The 16,276-nt window shown below is 35.8% G+C and overlaps 2 pseudogenes; one reads left to right on the forward strand and one right to left on the reverse strand.

Moving 5' to 3' along the window:
* Positions 1–4,542: 4,542 nt before the first annotated feature.
* On the reverse strand, positions 4,543–4,923 carry LOC123847470 (large ribosomal subunit protein eL33-like; annotated as a pseudogene).
* Positions 4,924–8,321: 3,398 nt separating this feature from the next.
* Positions 8,322–13,260, forward strand: LOC123847797 (FACT complex subunit SSRP1-like; annotated as a pseudogene).
* Positions 13,261–16,276: the final 3,016 nt, after the last annotated feature.

Consider the following 16,276-nt stretch of genomic DNA (forward strand, 5'->3'; position numbering starts at 1 on the left):
TACAACAATCAGTGCTCTAATTTCTGATTTATTGTTTCCTGTTTTCCTGCTGCACTCCACTCTGTGTATACTGTATGTGCTTCATATAGGTCCAACAATTGCCTTATCAGTCCTGGCAAAGCGAGGGGTCAGAGTTAACAATATTTATTTAAACATGCAGGATGCTTCCCACTGCAATTAGGAAATAACTATTACTAATAGGTCTTTGGCTCTACTTCCTCATTTATGCAGTTTTGGGGAGGAAAAAAAAGAAACAGAAACAAGAAGGAATCGGGATTCATTTCTTACATACACACAGGAGTTGGTTTTGCTCTCCTTGTAGAAGAATTTTCCTCACTTTCAAAAAATCTACGATTCCAAATGAGCCAAACAAATCATTATTGTTACAGCTGAATATTCATAAAAATATGGAAAAAGTATCCTTCTTGATAATTAATGCAGTTTTATTTTCAAATCTCTGTTAAAAGGTTATATTGACCTCCTCTTGTAAACTCCATGGAGAATTTCTTTGCTTTCTGTCATTCAACCACAAACATAAGTTGGAATTAGTCATTCTTTTCCATATTTAAGAAAGCATTCTTTAAAATTGCATGTAGGATCTACTTTGAAGAGGAAAATCATGAGCAGTTTTAAATTCAAAATAGAATTTTTAAAAAGAAACCTCTAAAATCAAACAATAAACTCCTGTAAGATAAAAATATCACTGTACTTAACTCAAAATAATGTTTGCATTTCTGAAAAGATGAATATGACTCAAGTCAGTGTAAATTCAAATGAAATTTTTATCACTGGCCATGTAAAGAACAATTTGATAGGTCATTTTGAAAAACAAACGAACTGGATATGATGAAATGAATATTTTTGTTTTTATTCCTTTTTTAAAAACAATTTTTAAAGATTTTATTTTAATTCCAGTTAGTTAACACACAGCATCATTTTAATTTTCAGGTGAACAGTATAGTGATTCAACAATTCCATATGTTTTTATTATTTTAATTTCAAAATTTTCCAAATCCAGTGCTCCCAAGAGCACTATATACCTATAGTAAGATGAAGCAGAATCTTTACAAGGCCTTCAGGGAGGCCTCAGCCGACTGCAAAGTAATATGGGAATTAGAAGGACAACACTGAGTATTCAGGAGACCTGGATTTTTATCTAGGCCATTTCTTTCATTAACTACTGGTCTTGAGCAAGTCATTTGCCCTCTCTAGATTTCATTTTCCTTAGAGATAAAATGAGAAGTTTAGACCTGATCTTTAAATCCTTTTTTTAAAAGATTTATTTATTTATTTATTTTAGAGAGAGAATCTCAAGCAGATTCCCCACTGAGCACAGAGTCTGACTGAGGAGGGGTGGGGGACTCGATCTCACGAACCTGACGTCATGACCTGAGCCAAAATCAAGAGTTAGGGCTTAACCAACTGAGCCACCCTGGTGCTCTATTCTTTAAATCCTTTTTATAACAAAAATTAGTATAAATCAAGCACTTATGCTCTGTGTCAGGCATTATAGTAAATATTTTAGAGCCCTGTCTTTTTTTTTTTTTTGCTATTAATACAACTAAATTAAAAACATAATCAAATTCAAATTAAATTAAAATCTAAAACATTATAATGGATAAAAGAGGGGCATTATATACTTGTAAAACACATGAGGAGAAAGATTGTATTATATTTGCCCATATTTCTGCTCTTAACATTGTTCTGTCCTTCCTGATGCTCCATGATTCCTTCATTTGTCATTTCCTTTTCATTTGAAGAACTTCCTTTAGCTGTTCTTAAAGGATAGGTCTGCTAGTGACAAATTCTTTTAGTTTCCATTCATAAGAGAATGTCTGGATTTCCTCTTCATTTCTAAAGGATAGTTTCCTTGGATATACAATTCACTGCTGACAATTCTTTCCTTACAAGTTGACAGACATTCCATGTTTTTTAATTCTCCCAATGGTCTATGGAATAGTATAGCTCATTATCTCTGCTTTACAGATGAGAAAACTGAGACTGAAATTCAGTGACTTGCCTGAGGTTATTCAGCTGGAATGAGACCCAGGGATCACTCCAAACTAGGTTAATTAGTGCTCAAGTGCTTAACCTTTTGGTTCTGCAGCCTTACATCTTAAGCTCTTAACATACTAAGATTCTAATCAAACATACATACAGATCCATGGAAATCAACACTATACCTTATCTTAAACCAAAATGTAGAAATTCACAATGTTCTGCTCAAATAAGATTGAATACCTTAATGTGTGAGCCTCCAATAGTATTTGTATCTAAGAATAGTTCCATAAAGGGCGCCTGGGTGGCTCAGTTGGTTAAGCAACTGCCTTCGGCTCAGGTCATGATCCCGGAGTCCTGGGATCAAGTCCCACATCGGGCTCCCGGCTCAGCGGGGAGCCTGCTTCTCCCTCTGACCCTCTCCCCTCTCATGCTGTTTCTCCGTCTCTCTCTCTTTCTCTCAAATAAATAAATAAATAAAATCTTTAAAAAAAAAAATAGTTCCATGAAAATGCCAATAAGGAGTTCCAAACAAATAGCATGAAATCAATCACTAAATAGTTGCTAAGCACCTACTAGGTTCTTAATTCAGAATTCTCTCCTATAGAAAGATATAGACATCTAAAATGCATCCTCTTCTCCCAAGAGATTAATGATTCAGTTGGAGTTAGAATCCATGTTATACATTTGTTTATGATAAAATTTGAGGTACACACAAAAAGTGCTGAAGGATTTCAACTCTCAGAGCAAGAACAGTCAGAGGTAAATAACCTATGAGGTAAACGAATATAATCTGAATTAATGGCAGTGGGAAAGAAGAGCTTTACTGGGAAAAAAATGGCAGGAAGATGTTGGATAAGAGATTGAATAGAGACAGGAGTGTTTAAAAAAGTCTATAGTGTTCAGACCTGAGGGGTGAGGACTAAGTAGACAGAGTCCAGTGGTGGTTAGGGGAACACCTATGAGGATCTCCTGATCAAGGTTGACCTTCAAAGACATGTCTTGAAGGGGATGCCTGAGTTAAGTTTTGAGGGATAAATAGGTGGTATCCAAGTGAAGAACCAAAGTAAGAGTATCCTGAGGCACAAGATAAAGCATGCTTGAAGGTGAGATATACCACTGCATGTTTGGGGTTCTGAAAGAAGTTTGTACCAGGTGAAGTATGGGGTGCTAGAATATGTGATGGGAAAAATAACACTAGAAAAGATACTGGACAAAATCTTAAAGAGTCGGTTATATCTTCATCTGAAGATAATAAGGAACAAAAAATGGACACTTGGGTTGCTTCCAATATCTTGGCTATTATAAATAATGCTATAATAAACATAGGGGTGCATATATCTTTTCAAATCAGAGTTTTCATTTTCTTTGGATAAATACCCAGTGGTGGAATTATTGGATCATATAGTAATTCTATTTTCAAGTTTTTGAGGAAACTTCATATTGTTTTCCATGGTGGCTGCACTGATTTGCATTCCCATCAACAGTGCACAAGTGTTCCTTTTTCTCCACATCCTCTCCAGAGAAATAAAAATACCGCATGATGTCACTCATATGTGGAATTTCAGAAAAAAAACAAATGAATAAACCGAAAAGGAGACAAAGAAACAAAAAAAAACAGACTCTTTTTTTTTTTTTAAAGATTTTATTCATTTATTTGACAGAGAGACACAGTGAGATAGAGAACATAAGCAGGGCGAGTGGGAGAGGGAGAAGCAGGCCTCCCGCCGAGCAGGAAGCCCGACGCGGGGCCCTATCCCAGAAGCCTGGGACCATGACCCGAGCCGAAGGCAGACGCCCAAATGACCGAGCCACCCAGGCGCCCCAAAACCCAGACTCTTAAATACAGAGAACAAACTGGCAGTTGTCAAAGAGGAGGTGGGTAGGAGGACGTGAAATAGATAAAGGAGATTAAGAGCACACTTATCCTGAGGAGCACTGAGTAATGTATAGAATTGTTGAATTATCATATTGTATATCTGAAACTAATATAACACTATATGTTAATTATATTTCAATTAAAAAAAAAGAAAGAGAAGAAAGAAAAAATAATAGGGAGCAATGAAAGGAGAACATGACTGGACTTGAACCTGGGAAAGCCAGATATCCAGTGTAGATGATTATGTCATCTGCAAAGGTAGTTTTATTTATGTCTTCCCAATCCGTATACCTTTTATTTTCCTTTCTTGTTTTATTACATTGGCTAGAACTTCCAATATGATAGTTGAAAAGAAGGAGTGAGAGGAGATATCCTTGCCTTGTTCTTGATATTAGTGGGAAAATTTCAAGTTTCTCATCATTACGTATGTTAGCTATAGGGTTTTTTGTTTGTTCATTTTGCGGAGAGGGGGGGTGTTGTAGCTATTCCTTATCAAGTTGAGGAAATTCTCATGTATTCCTAGCTTATTAAGAGTATTTGTCAAGAACGGGTGTTGGATTTTGTCAAATGCTTTTTCTGCACCTATTGATATGATCATGTGATCTTTCTTTTTTGGCCTGTTAATGCGATGGATTACATTAATTATGCTTGAATGTTTTTTGTTTTTTTTTTTTCAAGAGAACAAATCTACACCTTTATTTACTTTTCATTAAATTTAAATCCTTGAGGGATACAGCATCACACGGATTCTGTGGCCAATGGCTTTAGCAGGAAGGTTGCTTCGGAATTTGGCACGAACCATGCCACTGTTTCCACGAGCACGAGTTACTTTTCCCCAGATGACTCTGGTTGTTTGGTTTGCCTCCAGGAGTCACTGTGTTGTTCTTTGCTTTGTACACATAAGCACATCTCTTGCCTAGATAGAATTCCGTTTCATCTCGAGCATGAACACCTTCGATTTTAAGAAGAGTTGTGTGCTCCCTCTGTTTCTGGAGACCCCACTTATAGCCAGCAAAAATGGACTTGGACCACAGCCTTCCAAACATTATTTGGCGTTATAGGAATCCTGTTCCCAGCAGGCCTCCACAGACTCCAAGATGGCGGAAAAAGCTATGCTTGAATGTTGAACCAGCTTTGTATACCTGGGATAAATCTCACTTGGTTATGGTGTATAATTCTTTCTTAATACATTGTTGGATTCTTTTTGCTAATATTTTGTTGAGGATTTTTACATCCATGCTCAAAGAGAAGTTAATCTGTAATTTTCTTTTTTCATAATGTCTTTGTCTGCTTTTGGTAGTGGAGTGATGCTAGCATCACAGGATGAGTTAGGAAGTATTCTCTCTGTTTTTGTCCTCTGAAAGAGATTGTAAATAACTGGTATATTTTCTTCCTTAAATGTTAGGTAGAATTCAAAAGTGAATCCATCAGGCCCCTAGCTTTCTGTTGGGGAGGTTATTCGTTATCCACTCAAATTCCTTAATAAATATAGGCCTGATATTCAGTTTTTCTGTTTTTTCTCATGTGAATTTCGGCATTGTATGTGTCTCAAGGAATTGGCCCATTTCATCTAGATTATCAGTTTATGGGCATAGAGTTAATTCATACTATTCCTTGATTATCCATTTAATGTCCAAGGGATCTGTGGAGATGTCCCTCCTTCTATTTCTCACATTAGTAGTTTATATTGCCTTTCTTTTCTTAGCCCTGCTAAAGGTTTATCAATTTTATGTATCTTTTCAAAGAACAAGTGTTTGGTTTTATTGATTGATTTCCTATTTTCAGTTTCTGTTTATTGTTTCTATTCTTCTGCTTACTCTAGATTAATTTGCTCTTCTTCTTCTTATTATTTTTTTAAATTTCCTAAGATGGAGACTTAGGTTACTGATTTTAGATCTTTCTTCTTTTCTAATATATTCATTTAATGTTATAAATTTCCCTCTATGGACTGTTTTTGTTACATCTCACAAACTTTGCTGTGTTTCCATTTTTATTTAGTGCAAAATATTTTTAAATCTCTGTTGAGATTTCTTCTTTGATTCTTGATTTATCTGGAAGTGTGCTGTTTAATCTCCATGTATTTTGAGATTTTCCACTTACCTGTCTGTTACTGACTACTAACTTAATTCCATTGTGGTCTGAGAGCAGACATTGTATGATTCCAATTTTTTTTTCAGATTTGCTAAAGTGTATTTATCTTCCAGAATGTGGTTTGTCTTGGTTGAATGCTTCATGTGAGCTTAAGAGGAATGTCTGTTATGTTGTTTGATGAAGTAGTCTGTACATGTCCACTATAGCCAGTTGATTGATGGTTTTGTTGAGTTCAACTCTGTCATTATAGATTTTCTTCCTACTGTATCTGCCCATTTCTGATAGAGGGGTATTAAAGTCTTCAACTCTGATGTGGACTCATCTATTTCTCCTTGCAGTTCTTCCTCATATAGTCTGATGCTCCATTAGTAGGCACATACATGTTAAAAGTCATTATGTCCTCTTGGAGAATTGATCCCCTTATCATTTTGTAATGCCCTTCTTTATTGCCAATAATTTTCCCTGCTTTGAAATTTTTCTTTGTGTGCAATTAATAGAGCTACTGCTTTTTTAAAAATTAGAGTAACCATAGTATATATTTCTTTATTCACTCACTTTTAGTCTTTGTGTCTTTATATGTGGGCTTCTTGTATACAACATATATTTGGATCTTGTTTTTTGATCCACACTGACAGTCTCTGTCTTAATTGTTCAATTTAAACCATTGATATTTAAGGTGACTATTGATATAGTTGGATTAATATTTATCATATTTATTACTGTTTTCTATTTGTTGTTTTTGTTCTTTGTTACTTTTTGTCTTCTACTCTTTTTCTGCCTTTTAATTGAACATTTTACATAATTCCATTTTTTCTCCTTTCTTAGCATATCAGTTATACTATTTTTTTTTAAAGATTTTATTTATTTATTCATGAGAGAGAGAGAGAGAGAGAGGTAGAGGGAGAAGCAGACTTCCCGCAGAGCGGGGAGCCCAATGCGGGACTCGATCCCAGGACTCCGGGACCATGACCTGAGCCGAAGGCAGACGCTTAACCATCTGAGCGACCCAGGTGCCCTCAGTTATACTATTTTTTAAAACTTTTTTTGGTGGTTGTTCTAGAGTTTCCAATATATATTTATTATGAATCTAGGTGTACTTTTTAATAATACTATACCACTTCATGGACAGTGTGAGCACCTTTTAATAACAAAATAATCTTTAATTCCTCTCTCCCACACCTTGAATCATTATTGTCATTAATTTACCCTATTGTAGCATATGGAAGCATATATATAAATATATATACATATATATGGCATATACATAAGCACATATAATCAAATACATTGTTTCTGAAAGAAAAGAATCATATGATCATCTCAATAGACATAGAAAAATATTTAATAAATATTGATGAAAGAAACTGAAGGAGACACAAATAAATGGAAAGATATCCCATGCTCATACCTTGGAAAAAGTAATATTGAATATTGCTAAAATGTCTATAGATTCAATGTAATCCCTATCAAGACTCCAATGGCATTTCTTACAGAAATAAAAAAAAATACTCCTAAAATTTATGTGGAACCACAGAAAACCCTGAATAACAAAAGAAGTCCTGAAGGAGAACAATGAAGGAGGCATCACACCTCCTGATTTCAAGCTATACTATAAAACTATAGTAATTAAAACAGTATGGTACTGGCATAAAAACAGACAAATAGATGAATAGGACAGAATCAAAAGCCCAGAAACAAATCCAAGCATTTACACTTTAACTAACATTTGATAAAAGAGCCAAGAATATTCAATGGAGAAAAAACAGTGTCTTTAATAAATGGTGTTGGGAAAATTGGATAGTCACATGTAAAAGGATGAAAGTTGATCCCTATCTTACACCACTTACGAAAATTAGCTCAATTAGATTATTAAAGGCTTAAATGTAAGACCTGAAACCATAAAACTCCTAGAAGAAACCAAGAAAAAAAATCTCCTTGACCTGGATCTTGCTAATAAATTTTTGGAAATCACACGTAAAGCACAAGCACCAAAATCAAAGTAAACAAGTGGGACCACATCAAACTAAAAAAAGCTTCTGCACAACAAAAGAAACCATCAACAACAGAGTGAAAAGACAACAAATGGAATGGGAAAAACATATTTGCAAATCATATATCTGATAAGGGGTTAATACCTAAAAAAATACAAAGAACTCATACAACTATATAGCAAATTTGATAACAATAACAACAGTAATAATCCAATTCAAAAAGAGCAAAGGATCTGGATAGATATTTTTCCAAAGAAGATATGTGAATAGTCAACAGGTACATGAAAAGATATTCATCAGCACTAGTCATTATGGAAATGCAAATTAAAACCACAAGGAGATATCACCACCTGCCTGTTAGAATGGCCATCATCCAAAAGACAAGAGAGAACAAATGCTGGTGTGGTTGTGGAGAAAAGGAAAACCCTTTTGCATTTGTTGATGGGATTGTAAATTGACACAGCCATGATGGAAAAACAGTATGGAGGATACTCAAAAAATTAAAAATAGATCTACCATATGATCCAGCAATTCCACTTCTAGGGATGTAAAGGAAACCAAAACACAAATTTGAAAAGATGTCTGAACCCCCATGTTCATAGCAGCATCATTTACAATATACAAGACATGGTACTAACTTAAGTGTCCATCAATGGACAAAGAACATACACACAATGGGATATTATTCAGCCATAAAAAATGAGAAAAATCCTACTATCTGCAACAACATGGATAGGCTTAAAGGCATTATGCTAAATGAAATAGGTCAAGGAAAGACAAACACTGTATGATCTCACTTACACATGGAATCTAAAAACAAAACAAAATACAACAAAGCAAAAAACACCAAAGTCATAAAAAAGACATCAGATTTGTGGTTACCAGAAGCAGGGGGTGGAGGGTGGAGAATCTGGAGGAATGTAGTGGAAATATACAAACTTCCAGTGATGAGACAAATAAGTACTAGGGATGTAATGTACAACACAATGACTAATAGAGCTGTATGATATATAGAAGAGTTGTTAATACAGTAGATTCTAAGGGTTCTCATCACAAGGAGAATTTCTTTTCTTTTTATTGTATATATATGAAATGATGGATATTAACTAAACCTATTGTGTTAACCATTTCACAATATATATAAATCAAACCATCATGCTGTATACCTCAAACATATACAATGATGTTTGTCAGATTGTTTCTCAATTAAACTTTTAAAAATGCAGTTACTATTATTATTTTGAACAAACTGTTATCTGTTATATCAATTAAGAATAAGAAAATTAAAAGTTTTAAACTTTAGAGAAAGGCTTTAGTTCTCCCTTCCTTTTGAAGAATAATTTTTCAGGGGACAAAATTCTAGTTGGTGGTTTTTTTCTCTTGACACTAAATATTTCACTCCACTCTCTTCTCACTTGAATGGTTTTTAAGAAGGCAGATATAATTCTCATCTTTGTTCTTCTCTAGGTAGGGTGTGTCTTTGCCTTCTTCCAGAATTTTTTTCTTTATCTTTAATTTTCTATAGTTTAAAAAACTATATGCCTGGTGTAGGGTTTTTTTTGACATCTATCCTGTGTGATGTTCTCTGAATTTCTGGATCTATGGTTTGCTGTCTGACATTAGCTTGGGGAAATTCTCAGTCATTACTGTTTCAAATATTTATTCGTTCCTTTCTATTTTTCTTCTCCTTTTGAAATCCCCATTACACATATGTCACACCTTTTATAGTTGTCCCTCAGTCTTTGATATTCTGTTCTCTTCCCTCCAGTCTTTGTCTCATTACTTTTCAGTTTGGGAGGTTTCTATGGACATATCCTCAAGCTGAGAGATTCTTTCCTGTCTTTTCCAGTCTACTAATAAGCCTATTAAAAGCATTATTCATTTCTGTTACAGTAGGGTTTTTTTTGTTTTTTGTTTTTGTTTTTGTTTTTTTATCTCTAGCATTTTTCTTTGGTTCTTTTTAGGATTTCCATCTCTCTAATTACAATTGCCATTTGTTCTTGTATGCTGTCTACTTCATCCATTAGAGCCCTCAGAATACAAATCATTGTTGTCTTAAATTCCTGGTATGATAAATCCAACATCCCTGCCATGTCTGGTTCTGACGCTTGTTCCATCTTTTCATATTGCGGCGGAGAGGGTTCCTTTTAGTATGCCATGTAATTTTTTCCTAATAGTCACATACTATGTACTTGGGTAACAGGAACTGCTGCAAATACATCTTTACTAATGTGGTGGTGAGATGTGGGGAAGAGAAAGTGTTCTATAGTCATATGATTAGGTCTCAGTCTTTTAATAAGCCTATATGCCTCTGGACTATGAAGTTCACAAGTGTTTCTTAGTTTTTTCCTCCCTCCTTTGGTGGTAAAGGACATCTACAGTGGGTTGGAGATTTCCCTTCATCCACATGAAAGGTTAGAGTGATTGAGTTTGGTTTTTCCTTCCTCTAAGACAGTTAGACTCCAATAATACATGGTTCACATGACAATTTCCACACATGAGGTCTCTGCTCCAGTAGGCTGAGACTATGAATTGTCACCTGTCTCTCCAAACTTGAGGGCCTTGGTTTCCCTTATGTTCTCATTTCTCCTTTGGATCCTAGAAGAGATGTTGATTTTTCTGTCTGTTCACCATCCTACTTGTTATTAAGATTAAGTGGCAACTTCCAAGCTCTTTATGTGTGGAACCAGAAACAGGAAGCCCCTAGTTTTTTTTATGTGAGTGATAGGGTAAACATTGGTGTCATTTATAGAAACAATATTTATCATTAGTGAGGTATTGTTGATGTTTATACAGACACAGCTGTGACATAAACCTATCCATGGTCCATACCAAGCTGTACTATGAAAGGCCTACATTCCTTAATTCTTTCATTTATTACACAAATATTTACTAAGTGCAAAATGGGCTCTATGTTGTATAGAGAAAACAGTGGGGAACAATTAAAACAAATCTTTATTCTCATAGCGGAAACTCTGGAGTTCAAGGTATCTATCAGAAGGTGAAAGGCCTCATGAATGATAATTGGCTGAGGTTGAGCCACCTGGGTGCAATCTTTAAGAATAGCAAGACAGGCAAAATGGACAACATCCAGGCTGGAGTGCTAATGGAAGTCATCTAATACAGTGTAGTTCTGGATCATAGACTTAAATTTCTCACAAAGAACAGCCACGTCTGCAAGTATGATGGCTTATGAGAATCCAGATTTAAGAAACTCTGATTCCTTTAAAACTCACTATTGCTTTGAGCTAATAGAGAAGGCCCTACGTATGAAGGGCTAAAACTGAGGGACAATGAAGTTTGGTGGACTGCTGTTTTCCTTTGACATTGGTAACCAGCTGCTTTTTTAAATACCCCTCAGCAACATGTCCCAGGGCACCACAGGCAAGAATGAGGTGACACCAAATTCCACCAGAATGTTGATTCCAAAGTCTCTCTCATGGAGGTGCACTTCTATGTGTCACTCTAGAGGATGATGCGGACCTAGTTGAGGATTTTGCCCAGTACCTGTTAAGATGTCCAAAATCCTGGAGGCCTGGAGATGCATTTTCCAGAAGCTGCAATGTCTGACTTCTTATGGTTTTGAGAACATTTGGATCTACCTCAACTTTCTGCACCTGCACAGCAAGACCTTTGACTGTAAGATACCCTATACAAGATACTTAATCTCTTTTTGCTGCCCTACAAGGATCAGCACCAGATATTCTTTGTGATCAGCTTGGATCTGTCCAACAGGCAGGACCAAACCTATTGCCACTTCCTGGTCCTCCTTTTCTCCAAGAACAAGGATGTTTTCTTTCTTTTTTTTTTTTTAAGATTTATTAATTTATTTGTAGAGAGAAAGAGAGCCTCGAGAGTGCAAGTGGGGGGAGAGGCAGAGAGAGAGGGAGAGAGAGAATCCTTAAACAGACTCCCCACTGAGTGCAGAGCCTGAGGTGGGGTTTGATCTCACAACCCTGAGATCATAACCTGAGCTGAAATCAAGAGTCCAATGCTTAACAGTCTTGGCCACCCAGGCTCCTCAAGGACATTTTCTTGACTCCCATGATGAATGAGGAAGAGATGGAGAAGCACTTTGACAGACAGATCACCAAGAATGTGCCAACATCCCTCCAAGAGATTGTTAATTGGGTCATGAAAACACTAATGAACCACAAGTTTACAGTTCCAGGCAACTTCCAAAGGCACTCAGGGGCCTGGTGCATCACCTGCTCCTATAAGGCAAGATCAAGACTACTTGCCTATAAGGCAAGATCAAGATACTAATGTATCTGCTGGAGTGAGGTTGTATCCAGGCTTACAAGCCACCTATGCACATCTGCTCTCACAAGATCTCCTTTGTCAACTGGACCTGTGACCTCACCTCTTGCTCCTTTAACTTTGATATTGAGACCAAGCAGGGGACTCAGTACACCGTCAGAAGCATCAAGAGGCAGATGTCTGGGAAACTGATTTTGTTAATGCAAAATGTTCAACATCAAAAATGAAATATTGAAAGAGAGGCTAAATCAAAGCTACAATATATAGGTCTCTAACTGTGACAAAGATGAGCGTGATGCCCACTTGGAGCTGATAAAGGATGCCTATGCCATCAACAACAGAGATGACTCAGGAGAAGGAAACAATAAGGCATTCAACTCAGGTGAAGAGGAAGAAGAAATGGCAGAGATGTCCGACAGCAATGCCTCTGCCAGTTCCTCCAGTAATGAGGATGACAGTGACTGGAATGAAAAGAAGAGGAAATACCTCAAAAAGATCAAGGTTCATAAGGGTTGCAAGAAGCCTGTGGAGATGGAGAAGGGCAAAGACCTCTATGCCCTGAAGGGGCATATTTATGCACACATGCCATGGCTCAATGCTGGCTGAGAAAAGACCATGTCAGAGCACCTTAGCATCAGTATTATGGATCTTTCCAAGAAGGCAAACAAGACCTGGAAGGGAATGTCCAGAGAGAAGAAAGAGGGATGACATTGCAAGGCTGAGGGTACCAGGAAGGAATATGAAAAAGCCATGAAAGACTATAAAGGAGTCCATGGTGAATCTTCTAAGAGAGACAAGTCAAAGAAAAAGATGGGAAAGAAATCAATGCCTTCCAGGGGCTCATTATCCAAGTCATTCCCAAGGCAGCTAAGTGAGGGCTTCAAGGAAATAGCCTGTGTCCTGTGATGACAACTTTTTAGGAAAGAACAAGAGCAAAAAAAAAAAAAAAAAAAAAAAAAGAAGAGGAAGAAGAGAAAGCAGGATAAGGACTCTAAAGAAGAGAAACTAGCCAGTACTTCCACAGCTAGGAGGACTTCCTGACAGGATCCTGTAAATAGAGAGAGGAAAATGTTCCATCCTCGTTCTTGTCCTATCACACCTTAGTCTCCCCATCCACGTTTTGGTACCAGTTTCTCCTCATGTGAAATGTCATCCTTGGATTATGTGCCATCCAAACAAGTTCTTCTGATGATATGCCCTTCACTGGGGCAGCAAGAGAGGTGTCTTATCTGCACTTCACATCGATGACTCTTTATAACTCGGGGAGAGATTGCGGGGGAGGCAGGTTAATGCAGGTTCAAAATCCTCCTAATTCCCCAACCTTAAGAATATGTTCAAGGTGCTGCAGCAGGAGTCACGTGATATCAGTCCTGTAGCTTCTAACTGGGGGCTATTTCTACTTTATTTTGTATTTCTGGTCTGTAAAAATCAGCATTTAATAAAGGGAAATGACTTTGGGGAAGAAGGAGAAGGAAGAGGTGAACAAGTTTGCCAAATACTACCGGTTGGTAGAGAAAGGCAGATAATGGCAAATGAAGGTTAATTAATGATGACCTTGACAAAAACAGATTTGTGAGCTTTGAGGCAACACATCTAGAGATTTAACATCAGGCTCCACTACTTAATAGCTTGACTTTGGGCAAGAAACTGAAATCTTCTGAGCCTTAACATTTTAATTTTGGCAATCTGGTTATAGTGCCTACAGTCAAACTGGTCTGGTGACTAACAAAATAACATATGGGAATGCTCTCATGACTCAAAAAATAAATAGTCTTTCTTTTCGTTCCTCTTTTCCCAAGTCAAAAATCGAAAATATTGTAATTAACTAGTTTTGTTAAAGCCAACTAAGGTCCATGTGTTGGAATTCAGAGAACAGATGCCTACATTTCTGAAGCTACTCTTCCACTCACAAATTTAAGACAGCAAAGTTTAAATTTTGTAACGGGAATAGTCATAAATTGCTAAATGGTCACATAATAGCTAATAATTCTAATAAATGCTTTAAATTTCTATCACAAAGAAAATAAATAAAATATGTTTCTTAACTAAGAACTAATTTTTTTTTCTGAAATAAAAGCAAACTGAAAAAAGGGATCGTGACAATGGGAGTACTAATAAAATTAAAGGCATATTAACTTAAATTAAAATGGTAATGATGTCCCAGGAGGAATGAATAAATTCTTTTCAGACTGAGGAAACAATTTAATGTGGAATTTGCGGCAAAAGAAGTGCTATCCTTGTAATGGAATCTATCATTTTGCAATTAATTAAACATTTTGTCTGGGTTAAGGCTTAATTACTGCACAGATATTCTTTAAGCAACATGAATTTCTGTCAAGACATTGAAACAGTTAAAACATTTCAGGAATGTTTGGAAAATACCTGGAAATTTCTGTAATACTTTCTTAATTGTAAGAATGAAATTGGAAGCAGTGAGTTTCTCTGAAATTTTCTAATTTTAATGTAGTCTGATATGTCGATCTTTTTTGAACAGTTAGTGCCTTTTGTGTCCTTTTTAAACTTTTAATGGGTTTTAAAGTTCATTTATTCATTCATTTATTCAACAACATTACCTCTGTGCCCCTCTGGGTCAAAAGTAGGACACAAAAATGAACAAGATAAATCACAGTTCCTAAAGACTTCCTTGAAGGGTGAGAGTCATGGAAAAGACACTTAGCATAGGTAAATACATACACATTAAAAACTCGTGTGATAAATGTTATAGCACAAACATATATGAAATGCCAGGGGAGCAAAAAAAGGGAGATTAATTCACACTGCTAGAGGACAGGGCTTATTTCAGAATTAAAAATCTATATATTTCCAATACATTTAAAGGCTGTGGAAATAGTGTGTTCAGTCTTATTCCTGGATTGACCCAACTTTATGTCTGGCTTTATTAGCTATATAAATTCAAGTAATTATTAACCATTCTGAGTTTCAGTTTACCCATCAATAAAATAAGCATGATAATTCCTGCCTGATGGGATAATTAAAAGTTTAATGAGACAATTTATCAAAGGATTGATCTATGATAGTCTCTCAATAAATGCTAATTCCCTTCACTTCTACTTTATTTTAAATTATTAAAGCCATCTCAGTTTAGGTGAATTATCAACTGATACGAGAAAGCTAAATAAATGTCCATAGTCCCTCCAAGATTTAAAACTGTAGTAGTTGAGAAAATGTTAGTGTATCAGAGTATTCGAGGGCTCCCCACTTAAATTTCTGTCTGCTTCCTCCTCAGTAACTAAAAAATACTACTAATAAAAAGTTGGGCATAGAGCCAGTGAGATTGAGGATTAAATTTCAATCTTCCTTACAATCTATAGATGTGGTCACCTGCTAAAGTTCTGGTCAATGGCTGGTGAACAGAAGGATTGTGGTGGGCAACCCTCAGACCCCTCCTTACTAAGGACCTCGTATTCTTGCCATTTCACCCAAATTTTAGAATTTATTGCAATAGAAATGTTGGTCCTCTTATGGCCATTATAATGTTTATAGAATATATGGTGATCATTCCAACATTAGTAATTCTTTTTTTTCCTTTATCAATCTTTCCAGATGTTTATCCATTTTATTTTCTTTTCAAAAAGAAATTATTTCATGGATTGCTGTTCTTTTGATTATTTTCTATCTTCAGCTTTATTTATGCTTAACTTGTTATTCTTTAAACAACCTCTGGAGATAGACACTTGAAATAATTTATTATTAGTCTTTTTTTTCCAATATATAAATTGAGAGCTATAAATTTCTGTCTCAGTTCCCCACAAGGTATTCATATATCATATCTTCATTAGTATTCAGTTTAAAATATTTTCTACTTTCCATTAGTTTTTTTTTTTTTTTGACTCATGTATTTTTTTAGAATTATATTGGGGATTATGTTAGAAATTTTTGCTTTGTGTGTTGTCAATGTGTATTAAGTACATGCAAATTTAAAATTCTTAAATCATCTTGCTGGACTGAACTTTCATCACTACACAATGTCCTTCTCTATCTCTAGTTATGTTTCTTGCCTGAAATCAAGGTTGGTATTAGTTTAGATGCACCAGCT

Source organism: Mirounga angustirostris, unplaced genomic scaffold (assembly GCF_029215605.1).
Source record: "Mirounga angustirostris isolate CCGP_5_RB_7025 unplaced genomic scaffold, mMirAng1.0.hap1 SCAF_2, whole genome shotgun sequence".
Lineage (NCBI taxonomy): Eukaryota > Metazoa > Chordata > Mammalia > Carnivora > Phocidae > Mirounga > Mirounga angustirostris.